This window comes from Pezoporus wallicus, unplaced genomic scaffold, assembly GCF_028554395.1.
Source record: "Pezoporus wallicus isolate ANWC-B61680 ecotype Strahan unplaced genomic scaffold, APGP_CSIRO_Pwel_v1 scaffold_7383, whole genome shotgun sequence".
NCBI lineage: Eukaryota > Metazoa > Chordata > Aves > Psittaciformes > Psittacidae > Pezoporus > Pezoporus wallicus.
The window spans coordinates 545,312-557,492 of record NW_026636323.1 but is presented as its reverse complement, the minus strand read 5'-3'; positions in this window follow the sequence as shown (position 1 = coordinate 557,492).

Genomic DNA, 12,181 nt, shown 5'->3' with positions numbered 1-12,181 from the left:
TCTGTCTTTTATTAAGACCTTCATTACAAAGTGTCCCTCAGCTGTGGAAGATACAGATGGAGTGGTAAATGAGATTGCTGAGGCTCCTTTTTCCATGTCCAGAAAAAAAAAAAAAAAAAAAGCAGCTATGACTTCACTGGTAAAAACTGTTTTTTATGGGGAGGGCAGAAGGATAACTCATTTCTAGATCCCAGCTGATCAGGCACAGAGAATAATGTAAGAACTATTTTTAAAGAGGAATCCTAGCAAAGAGCTTTTTAAAAGAAGATGCATATAGCTACTTTCTATTCCTTTTGCAGTTTCATATGAAATTGGATATTGACGTGGTTGTCTTTGGAAAAGATTATTCTATAGTGTTAAGACTTTGCAAAAGCACATGTGATCACTGCAAAGCACATATGTACTGTACAAGTCTGCAGAAGCCTCAGGAGTATTTCCAAGACAGTGGATCTTCATGTGTGTCTCAAATATGCCCTAACACCAGGGAGAAGACATGCAACAATCCAAACAGAAGTGAGTCTGGAACAAAACAGCTGTACATCAAATGTGTATTTATTACTTCTTCAGCTGCAGATCAGAGATATTACAGATGGAAAAGTCTTATTAGATCATGTTATCAATCTCCTTGCCAAGGCTGGATTTTTCCCCACTATTACAGTCCATAATGCTTTGCCCAGGCAAGTGGTGACTTCCCAAAGTCATTCTCTCACACCCTCTCCAGAGCCACTTTCCCACATTTTGTTCCTCTTCTGGCTTAGCTGCCATCAGGCTAGACAGACATGTTCCATCAAGTGCTTCAGTAGAAAAGGCATCTGGTTTAACTATAAGGATGAGCAGTCTTGTTAACGTGATAGTAATGAATTTGCTCATATTTTCATGAAATATCTGTACAACTGGAGATCTATTTTGGTGTTGAACAAACTGTCGACTTTGATTTACTTTGTGTATGGCCTCATAAGACGGCCAATTTTTTCTTTTTTTTTTTCCTTCTTAATGATGCCATATTAATTCAGGATATGTGGTTTATGAAATCATGGAGTCATGGCATGTTTAAGGTTGGAAGGGATCTGTGGAGGTCATCTGATCCAAACACCCTTATCCAGAGTGGTCAACTAGAGTTCTAAAAAATACTGAAAGACCCAGTTGCATTTCTGAAAATTTTCTTTTGAGCTGGAAATGCCCCTATGTATTTCCCTTGTCCCAAAATAAAATTTTTCTAACACCAGTGCAATGACAAACTATTCCATGTAATTTTTGGCACTCCTCATGAATGAAGTAGATTTGTTTCAGGAGAAGTATGACAGCAAATCACTATAAAATTCAGGATTAATTTCCATTTCACCAGTGAAAATCTTACTGGCCTGAAAGTTTTCATCTCCTGGCAACCAAGATAACAGGGTTACCCCCAAGAATTAGGCAGCAGAAAACCATTTCAAACCATTTCAATTTGGCTCTTGGCATCTGGACCCTGAGATCCAAAGTGCAGAAAGCCCTAGTCTTCTAGATTCACAGCCAGAATTGCTTGCGAGTAGGAGCACAGCTGACTGAAATAAAAAGACAAAATCAGGCTGTATTAGCTGATCACAGAAAAGAAAATAAGCAATATGTGCAAAGTACATGCATCTGCAATTTGTTCACTGGGAATCTTTAGATTGTGTCTGCTACATCTGTCCATACGGACCATGGACACATCATGAATTTACCGTGTTGACAGTTTTGTGCATTTTGTAACTGTACTCAACTGCAAATGTCAAAAATTACAGTATGATTCAAATGAACTTAGGACATCAACCAGGCACTCTGAAGCATTAAGTGACAAAAAAACCTTCACTAAATTTCATGTGAGCAGCCAGAGTCAGATGCTACCTATGTGCCTATGGCTTAGAAATGCTAAAGAACGCAAACAAGCCATTAATCATGAACTGTCCTCCTTCTGCTCAAGGGCAGTTCAATGGTAGATTCTGGTTTAATCATTAAAATGTACTCCACTGACAATGACGATGCCTTCAATATGAAGGTCCTAGACCCAGCTTATTTGGATATTTTGTTTTCTCCCTGGCGGAGCTTCCACACTGTCATCTAATCAGATTGTGAGTTTATGATTTAACCCTTTGTGGTTTCTGTGTGAATGCTAATAAAATTATTTTTGCAGTGGAAAATACCACATAAGGAGTGCAAATGTTGAGGATACAAACCAGACATTTTGTATGACTTTTATTCCTAAAGGCTTTCTTATTCATTTATGGGTGATGAAGAACTATCAGAAGGTGACCTGGATCTGCTCTCCCCATTGGTCACCACATCCCCCTCAGGTAAACTGCATCACAGGGACAAAATCCCTGTATGATCCAGGCTTACTTAAACATGAGGGTGATAGCATGACATACAGGTGCACAAACTTTTTGTCAGGGCTGAAGTAAAAGCAGTCACTATCTGACCTACACAGTATCAGAAGTATAGATCACTTTGTAAGCTTAATGTGGGAGATGAAAAGGATGAGATAAAGATTTTGCCAGCTGTTTGATTAGAGACAGTAGATGGACATCTGGAAGGAGACATCCTAACCCTTCGGACTCTGGTGGGAGTTAACCATGCCAAGTGCAAGATCCTACACCTGGGTCAGAGAAATCCCAGGCACAGCTACAGGTTGGGCAAAGAAGAGATTCAGAGTAGCCCTGCGGAGAAGGACTTGGGGGTGTTGGTCAATGAGAAAATGAACAGGAGCCAGCTTCAGTGTGAGCTTGCAGCCCAGAAAGCCCGCATATCCTGGGCTGCATCAAGAGGAGCGTGACCAGCAGGTCGAAGGAGGTGATCCTGCCCCTCTACTCTGCTCTTGTGAGACCTCACCTGGAGTATTGTGTGCAGTTCTGGTGTCCTCAACATAAAAAGGACATGGAACTGTTGGAACAAGTCCAGAGGAGGGCCAGGAGGATGATCAGGGGACTGGAGCACCTCCCGTATGAAGACAGGCTGAGGAAGTTGGGGCTGTTCAGCCTGGAGAAGAGAAGGCTGAGTGGAGACCTCATAGCAGCCTTCCAGTATCTGAAGGGGGCCTACAAGGATGCTAGAGAGAGAGTCTTCACTAGGGACTGTAGTGATAGGACAAGGGGTAACGGGTTAAAACAAACAGGGGAAGTTTAGATTGGATATAAGGAAGAAGTTCTTTCCTGTGAGGGTGGTGAGGCACTGGAATGGGTTGCCCAAGGAAGCTGTGAATACTCCATCCATGGCAGTGTTCAAGGCCAGGTTGGACAGAGCCTTGGTTGGCATGGTTTAGTGTGAGATGTCCCTGCCCATGGCAGGTGGGCTGGAACTAGATGATCTTAAGGTCCTTTCCAACCCTAACTATTCTATGATTCTATGAGTTTTGTCATTAATTTTAGTGGAGGCAGAATTACATTGTAGTATTTTCCCTTTCTTTTTGTACTGTCCCTTCAATCTTCACTTTTTATATTACCGGAAGAGAAGGATCTGTGACTCTGGATGTGAATTAAACCTTTAAACACATGGTCTCAGTGGGTTATGAGAGTCTTGCTCTTATCACTTGCTCCCTGATGGGTGGGAGATTTGGATCTATATTACTCTCCTCTTGGACTCAGAAACTGAGGTAGATGCCTAAGTAAATCTCTCATCTGCTCTACAGTAAACAGGAAAGTCTGCAATTATGACTATCACCTATATGAAGCTGCAGAAATGACTGGCCTTCAGATACCAATGTGAGAAATGTGATATTTGGATTATGGTCTAAAACATGACTAGTTCAAACACAGCTTGTAGATTGCTGTGATAAGGGTTTTTTTTCAAGGGAATAACTTGCTGAAACAATAGTATAACTGGGCAATCTGGTTTACTGGTGTTGCTCCTTGAAACAGGCTCAACTAATTCACTCTTAGGACTGCTTTTAACCAAATCAGCCTGACCAGGGAAGTGGTGAGATCACCATCTCCGGAAGTGTTCAAAAACTGTGTAAATGAGGCCCTTAGTGGTATGGTTTAGTGGTGGACTTGACAGCACTGGGGTAATGGTTGGACTTGATTATCTTAAAGGTCTTTTCCAACCTAGTTGAATCTATGACCCTGTGATTCGATGACTTGATGCTCACTTGATTATAGGCATACGTTCAGGTAGAAAGACCTTTGTAGCAGAGACCTAAGATCCCAGATTGTTATTATATGAACTGCAATCTTCATACGCAGGGATAGCTCCAACATACTGACAGAAAATTCTGGGATAGCATTTTGCCCTAGCAGTTTTTCCCAGAGTAGATTTTTAATACTGCAGCAAAAGAGAAGGAGGCAGAAACCACGGCCCTGATCCCATTCCGTATGTCAGGTTATATTGTGAGGTGTCACCCCATCACTAAAGTTGTATCTCCTTCCCTGAGCTACTCTTGAGAAAGATTTTCTTCCCTCTAATCCAGCTCCACCTCAATCTTGTCAGATTACTTGTATCATTATATTTTTTGGTAGTGGTTAGGTTAAACTCAATGCACAATTTGACCTCAGCTGAAAATGCACCATACGTGGTGCTAGCTGAAATGGCTGGTTTGAGCGATTTGCATACTGGCATGAATATGTTCATGTAAGCATTCTCCAGCACTTTCTGACTATTTCCACAAACCAGTGGAAGTGCAGGTGCTGGTGTGATCACCCTGTGTGTGCTCTGCCTACAGGTACAGACAGCCTGGACTTCAAGAAAGCCTTTGGCACACTAAAATTTGGTAACAAGGCTTTCTGCTGTGAGTAGATCTGTGCAAGAGTGAAGCTCTCTATAGTGAATTCAATCTCCTTTTCAGTAAGTAATAAAAACACTTGAGCTATCCAGGCGATACTTCATGTTTCTAAATTGGGAATTTGCTTTGTCTCACTTAGCCTGAGCAAGTGAAACAAACCCAAAAAAGGAAGCGACACTGTAATGAACATAAGCCTGATGCACAGAGTATGCAATATTCAGCTATCTTCATTAAAATCTTTTAAGGTATCCAGTGTCAGAATCAATCTTTAGTATTTAGACATCATTGCCAAAATATTTAGGTAGTCTCAATTTTTAACTAGCTGTAAAAATTTGAAAATGTATGAAGAAAAGTAGCCAACAAATCCTATACACATAATTAACAATAAAAAAGAAGCATTGTTTCTGTTGTTTCTGATAAAGAGGATTCTCTTCAGTAATAATAATCATACACCCTCATGGCCTCAAAAAATACTCAGAGGTCACTGATACAAATGCTTTATATACATATTACACGTACAAAAATTATGGCCATGTCTGGTTCATGCCTCATCCTATCTTGTTGAAGAAGAAAACTATGAAAGATTATGCTTCCTTAGTTAAAGGAAATGCTGAATCATTCACAATGTATGCGATCTTCATACTGAGTAAGAGTATATGCCACACGCAAAGAGTAAGGTGTGAGGTGGAATATCTCTTGTTCTGGAGAGTGTGGTCAGGAAGTTTCTGTAATTTTTTTTAAATTGGAAGCTATGCCATAAAGAATATTATTTTCTATAAAGATGTGGGGTAGAAAAGCCAAACGAAACTCTATAGAGAAACTTTTGTCTAAAACAGATATCAAATAATGGACCAGTTTAAAAAATGTGCTATACTGGTACCTTCTGATTGATGGATATCAACATTTTCCAAAGATGGTAAATCTGTTCATAGCAAAATTCTTAAATTACCCTCATGACCACAGGATTACAGTCAATATAAAAGGAAGATTCTGAAATTTTGACTGTAAAGCACAAGCTTAAATTTAGTTAAGATAGAAGTTCTAAGAATTTAGACTAAAACTAGATATAAAGATATCAAAGCTGGTATGCTCATAGAACAAGTCTGAAAGCTTTGGTTTCACAAAGGCTGTAATTTTAAATTCTGCTACTACTGTTTTATTCATTTAAAAAACTGGTGACCCTTTCTTACACTTTCACCTTCAGCCATATACTCTTTTTTCAAGCTGCAGCCTTTGTTGAAAAGTGATTTCATTTCCTGCATGACGTTGAAGCCATTTCTCCAAGACACAGGACAATTGTGCTGAATAAGTGACGTGTCTATATTTTAATATTAATAGTCTGCTCTTTAACCTCTATTGTGACATTAATAGTTCTCATTTATAGCCACCCATCCTCTGTCCTGAGAAAACACCTCTTTAAACTTAATTGGTCTTTCTGCAATTTTGCAGTGCCTAAATAGTGTTCTGTAATGGAAAAGGAAAATTCTTACCCAAGAAAATTCTTAACATAAAAAGCAAAGTTTTTCCTCTTTCATCAGATCATACCCTTTAAACATGTTTATATATGATGAAGAGATCAGTTCTTTTGAATTATTTTTTCCTTTCATAACTATAAATGTTTAGCATAACACAATGAAGATTTCTTTGCAAAATCACAAAATAAAACTGAGTAATAATTTTTAAAATCCTTAAAAAAGATAACAGCCAGCTAGAAAAATGGTAGTCCTCCAGGGTTGGTTTTCCTTGTCAGTGTAGAAGACAGTAAATCCTACAGCAAGCAGAATCATTAATTATAGGTGATTATACACAGTCTCCACATAACACCAAATTGCATAGTAAAAGAGACACCAAGCAGTGGTCAAAAATTGCTGATGGAAAGGGGCTTTACTGCAATGCTTCATGGGTAGTATAAGTCTATGTTCCTCTCTTTGGCTCAGGAGGATCACCACATGAGTTACCTATACTCAGCTTCCAAGAAAAAATCACTATGGGAGCTTCTCAGCCAACATATTTCATGCTTCTACAGAATTATTCCATTTTTCCCTAAAAGAAACTGAAACTTCGTATTTTTACATTTTTGATTTTACTCATCCACTTTGATAGAACTTCTCAGTGTAATATCTTCAGGGACTTTTGGAAAATTGATAACCTTTTCTGATTTTACTTTTAGTCTTCCTCAGTGTCCTGGGTTCAGCAGTAGCAACCATTTTTCTCCTTCTTGGAAGCTGGTGCAGTGCTGTGTTTTGACTTTCGGCCTGGGAACAGAGCTGATAACAATGATGTTTTGGTCTGGCCAAGGACTTTGTGAGCCTCATGCTCTGCCAGGGAGGAGGGGAAGCCGGGAGGAAGCAGAGACAGGACACCTGACCCAAACTGACCAAAGAGGTATTCCATACCACAGCACGTCATGTCCAGGAGGTAACTGAGGAGTTACCCGGAAGCGCTAAGGACTGCGGGGTTGGAGGAGGTATGGATCGGTGCTTGGTTAGGCTGGGGGGGGCGAGTTATTGGTAAGCTGGTGGTGAGATGTTGTATTTTCTTCCCTTGTTATTTCCTTTATCATTGTTATCATTGGTGGTAGCAGTAGTGATTTGTGTTATACCTTAGTTACTAAGCTGTTCTTATCTCAACCCATGGGAGTTGCATTCTTTTCGATTCTCCTCTCCATCTCTCCAGGAGTTCAGGGAGGGCAAGAAGTGGGGGAGGGAGTGAACGAGCTGGCTCGCTGGGTTTAAAACACAACACTCAGACAGCCTTATCATATGTAGTCAGTGACAGGAGAACATGTCAACTATTTTAATCATAAAAGTGTATGATTAAAAATACCCAGTTTACTTCTCCAGGCAGGCCTAAACCAGCATGTTTCCTCTGTATGAATTCATATGTACATAAAAAAAGCATGGGAGAAAGCCACAGGCATCAGGACTGATAAGTCATAAAATCATTATATTGTTTGTTTACCTCTACATTTAACTTCTGGACTATGATATACCACATCTGGACACATCTTTGTCAGAAGCACAGACTTCTGCTGTGCTCTGTGATGGGTACCTTCAGCTCCTGTTCAAACAACGGGTCCTTTAAAATCTCTCATTACTTCATATACTTTCATCATCATCTTTCAGCTTCTTGAGCAGCCAAATCTGGCAGTTTTCAGCAGTTTTTGATTTACGGTGTGTGTATGTTTGCTGGTTTAAAGATATGGCCTGGGTATCTTATAACAGATCTAACAGTATGATTCAATGCTTTGCTGTATTTGTTCTCTTTTGCGTTGTACTATTCACTAACTCATAAAAATTGCTTACTGATAAATGTTTGGTTTGGCTGGGGATTTTTTCATATCTATTGTTTGGATTTCATCTCATTTTCCCTGTTAGATGCCATGTTATTTCATAACGATAAAATCCTTCCCTGTGTAGGAATTTCATTTTCACTCTTTTTCCCCTTGGGTTTTTATTCTCCTCTCAAATACAATCCACTTTGTTTCAATAGACCATGTGAGCTTCAGGTCTAAGTTTATTAACTGGACAGAAATGTCTGTTCTCATCATTTGGAGGGTGACAATTTACAGTACCGGTAAATGAAATAAAAACGTATGAAAAATAAGATAAAGGAACTGGCACTTCCATAGAGGAAAGAAAGGGAGCAACAAAAGTAAAAGTTAAGCCTAAGGTTATAAAAATAAAAAAAAAACAAAACAAATCCCAAACAAACAAACAAACAAAACCAAAAAAAACACATCCCCCCAAAAATAAAAAAAAATAAAAAGAAAAAAAACTTCAGCACAAGAAGTTAACACATAGTCAGTGGAAACAAGATGAAATTGCTGACAAGTACTGAAAATCAATCCAACAATGCAGTGGCTATCAGAAAAAGCAATGCAAAAAAGTGAATTAGAGTTAAACCATGAAAGTACTAGGATGTAATTTTTGAGTTCCTAAGCAGCAAGCATAGGGATAGGAGTGCTGACTCACAGTCATATCAAAACAGAAAACTGACAGCCAACTTGATGCCTTTTGTAATCTGTTTCAATAGTGTTCCCTTGGTAGGTCAGACTAGTTGCTATCTAAATTAACTCCAGCCACAAAGTACAAAGGTCTTCCTCTAGATTGGAATGAAAAGAAATACTTTGAGAATTTAATGTCTTCAAATTTATTGGACCTGATGAATTTTGTTCTAGGAAATAAAAGAAATAGACATAACCTCAGAAGCCAAAGAATCTTGAAGAATTTTAGTAGAAGTGTGAAGTATCAGAACACTGGGGAAAATGTTCCTAAAAAGGGAGAAAAAAGAAAATATGAATTTTTACTACTCTTGATTGGATAGAATTCAGTCCAATCCTGGAAACTTTAATCCTGGAACTTTAATCCTAGAAAATTTCTGGAGGAAGCAACCTTTTAACAGATAGTAATTAACAAAGAGAACCATTACTGAGAGCACAGCAAAATTACAATTCATGTTAAAAAAAAAAAGGATTTTTCTGCTAGGTAACAGACTTTCTGGATTCAAGGAGAGGACCACATTAAGAATAGCATTGCCACTAGTGTCTTGTAAACTCTCTAAATGCTCCTAAACCAATTTGTCTGTTATAGACACTGTGTACAAAAAAAAAGTAAGAAGGAGTGTTGCATTGGAAAAGCTGTTATTGACATGTCTTTGAAATGGTCTTCACTGATTCAGTCTGAGAATAACTATTTTGCTTCCATAATTAGGTATTTTATGGGCAGTTTATGGACCATTTGAAGATATGCTCATTTTGTCAAAGGCTAGTCTTAGCGCACACTCATTAGATCACATACATCCTTAATATGGGCCAAATATTTTATTCTAAAACAAAAGCTTATCCAAATATTGTATTAGTTTACAAATGTAGGTTGTAAATTTCACCAAGTAGAATATTTCTTACATGTTTTCTGGCACTTTTATTCTCATCTGTTTTATGCAAATTCTCGTAATTTCTCCTGAATCAGATGAAGCTGGGACAGTTCCCTTCCTTGGCCAGGGACCCTGGTGTTATTTTAGTCACTCTCTCAGTACAGCCATTACTCAGTTGTTCAGCAATTCTGCATTGACACATATGTGGTCAAGCGAAGCTGACGCAAATTGTTATACAAACAGTATCACTGCTGCATTTAGCTGTAGCAGAAGATTTATAGTTTCACATAATCCCATAACTCACTCAAAGAGCCTGCAGTTTCTCATATACAAGGAAGAGATTTCAGCTTGCAGAGCCAGATGAGACCTGGTGAATAAAGTGTCAGGTGAGTACTTCAGCAATGTCATCCCTTCAGCCTTCATTGGTCAGCTGCTTGCTCCCAGTGGGCCATATAACTTTGGAGGTACCGATCCATGAACTGTACTAGAAAAGCCTTCCAGAGTGCACAGCTTTGGTGGCTCAGCACCCAGCAACCCTGTGTCCAGCTTAAAACACAAGTTCGGTGTAAGGTCTCTCATGGGGTAAACAGGAAATAAGTCAGAGTCCTCCTGGTCCAAACAGGATCTTCCCCCACAGGGGAGAGCATCATAACTTCTCATCCCAGAGTCAGACTAGACTTCTAGGTATTACAGCACTGTGTACAACAGCGGTTTGTCCAGTTTTGGCTACCAATGTATTTCTTATATCACTTGATAATTTGTTGAATGAAGAGGAGGGAAAAGTTTTAAAAGCTGATGTCCAGATTATAAAGTTTAAGTGATACATTCCCAGATTGTGCTGTTGAAGAAAATGAAAGCAAGAAAACAAAGAAATAAATATGTAACTTGAACTTATTTGCTACTAATTTGGACATTTGCTGGCTCATGCAGGGCCGATTAAGCTAAACTTTCTTAACTGAAACTCTGGTGTTTATAAAGAAAGCACAGACTGCAGTAAGAATGCAATAAATACTTTGAGAAAAAGCTGGTTTCCTTCTAAAAAAAAACAGAATCAAAAATCTCTGGTGATCAATTTTAATGGGCAGACCAATAGCTATGTCTCATTAATTCCATACAAGAGTATGTTAAGATATAAAAAGCTTCATGAGTCATTTGTCCTGCTGCTGTTCTTGGGGTCTCTTATCTCCATGTATTTGTACTGGAAGCAGCTAACCTGTGCATTACTGATTTGACTTTAAAACTTCAAAGAACTAAAATTAATGAAGCTAAGTGGTGTTTAATGGAAAGGGGGAAAGAAATGCATTCAGATGAATAACAGCTACAGTAAACAAAAACCTGTAATTTTATTTGGATTAATCTTCTATGTAAATCCATATCAAGCTCACACAATAATTTTGATTAAAAATGGAGGAAATGTTTATTTCAGTATTTTCATATCTTTGTGTATTAAAATCAAATCCAGTTCAAATAAATAACAGCTGAAAAAACCCAAAAAGTTTACTTATCAAATATTTTTTGATGAACCTGATCATGGTATTTTAATTCTTCATTTGACAAAAAAAAAACATTAAGAGATTCGATTCTTAATGATTCCTTCCTTAATAATTTTTCAGCACAGGTTATTAGCTAATCATTAGCACAGCCCTAACTTCATTTTCATAGTACTATGCGAAAAGACACCCAATTACACAAACTGGTAGAGGACCCAACTGCTATTGTAATATATTATGATTGTTTATCCATTGTTTTTTATTGGGGGGGGAATCAAATTAGGTTATAAAATGACTGCAAGCACATCTTAATGTATTTTAGTCACTCAATCACTCACACACCAAGAATTCATTGGTGGTCCCATCATACTCTAATTGGACACTTCTCCTACAAAGTGAGCAAATTTTTGGACACAGAACTGTGCAAACACATTTTCAGTACATTGGCCTCAGCTCAGCAATAGAGGTTTCAGAGGCCCTTTAAAGATCTCACCAAGTTTGCAAAGTGGCAAAGATAATGATATTTTATTGTCATTTTACTAAAGAAGGATATAATCCTTTTTCATTTGAAATTATCTACAAAAAAAAAGTTTAATGATCAATAAAGTCATGTGGTTGAATTCTCCAGAAGCCTAATATATCAAGATTTGTAATTAAAACTCTATGTCTAAATTGAAAAATTCGAAGTTATTAGAGTAGATAAATGCTCTAACCTTTCATAAGATAATATTTTTACAAATAGTATTACATTTTCCATGTTTTAGTACAAAGGAAATCAATTCCTTTCCCATTTAAAGAGAAGCAGAAATAGCATTTACCCTTTTCCAGACATGAAACATGAGCACCATTTGCATTTACTGCCATTGTCTGCCAGCTTTCTTCTAATATTCTGAAACATTAATGGACATCAGAAATCTCTATGCTAGCTGATAGTTTGCAGCATCTGAGCTTCTGATCAACAATCAGGGTTTTGCATAAGTGTTCACTTATGGAGGCCCCTATATCCAGAGTTATTACTTCTACCTCCATCCTAAGATCCCGTTAAGTATTGAAGGCTGCACAATAATTTTTTACTTTACAAATT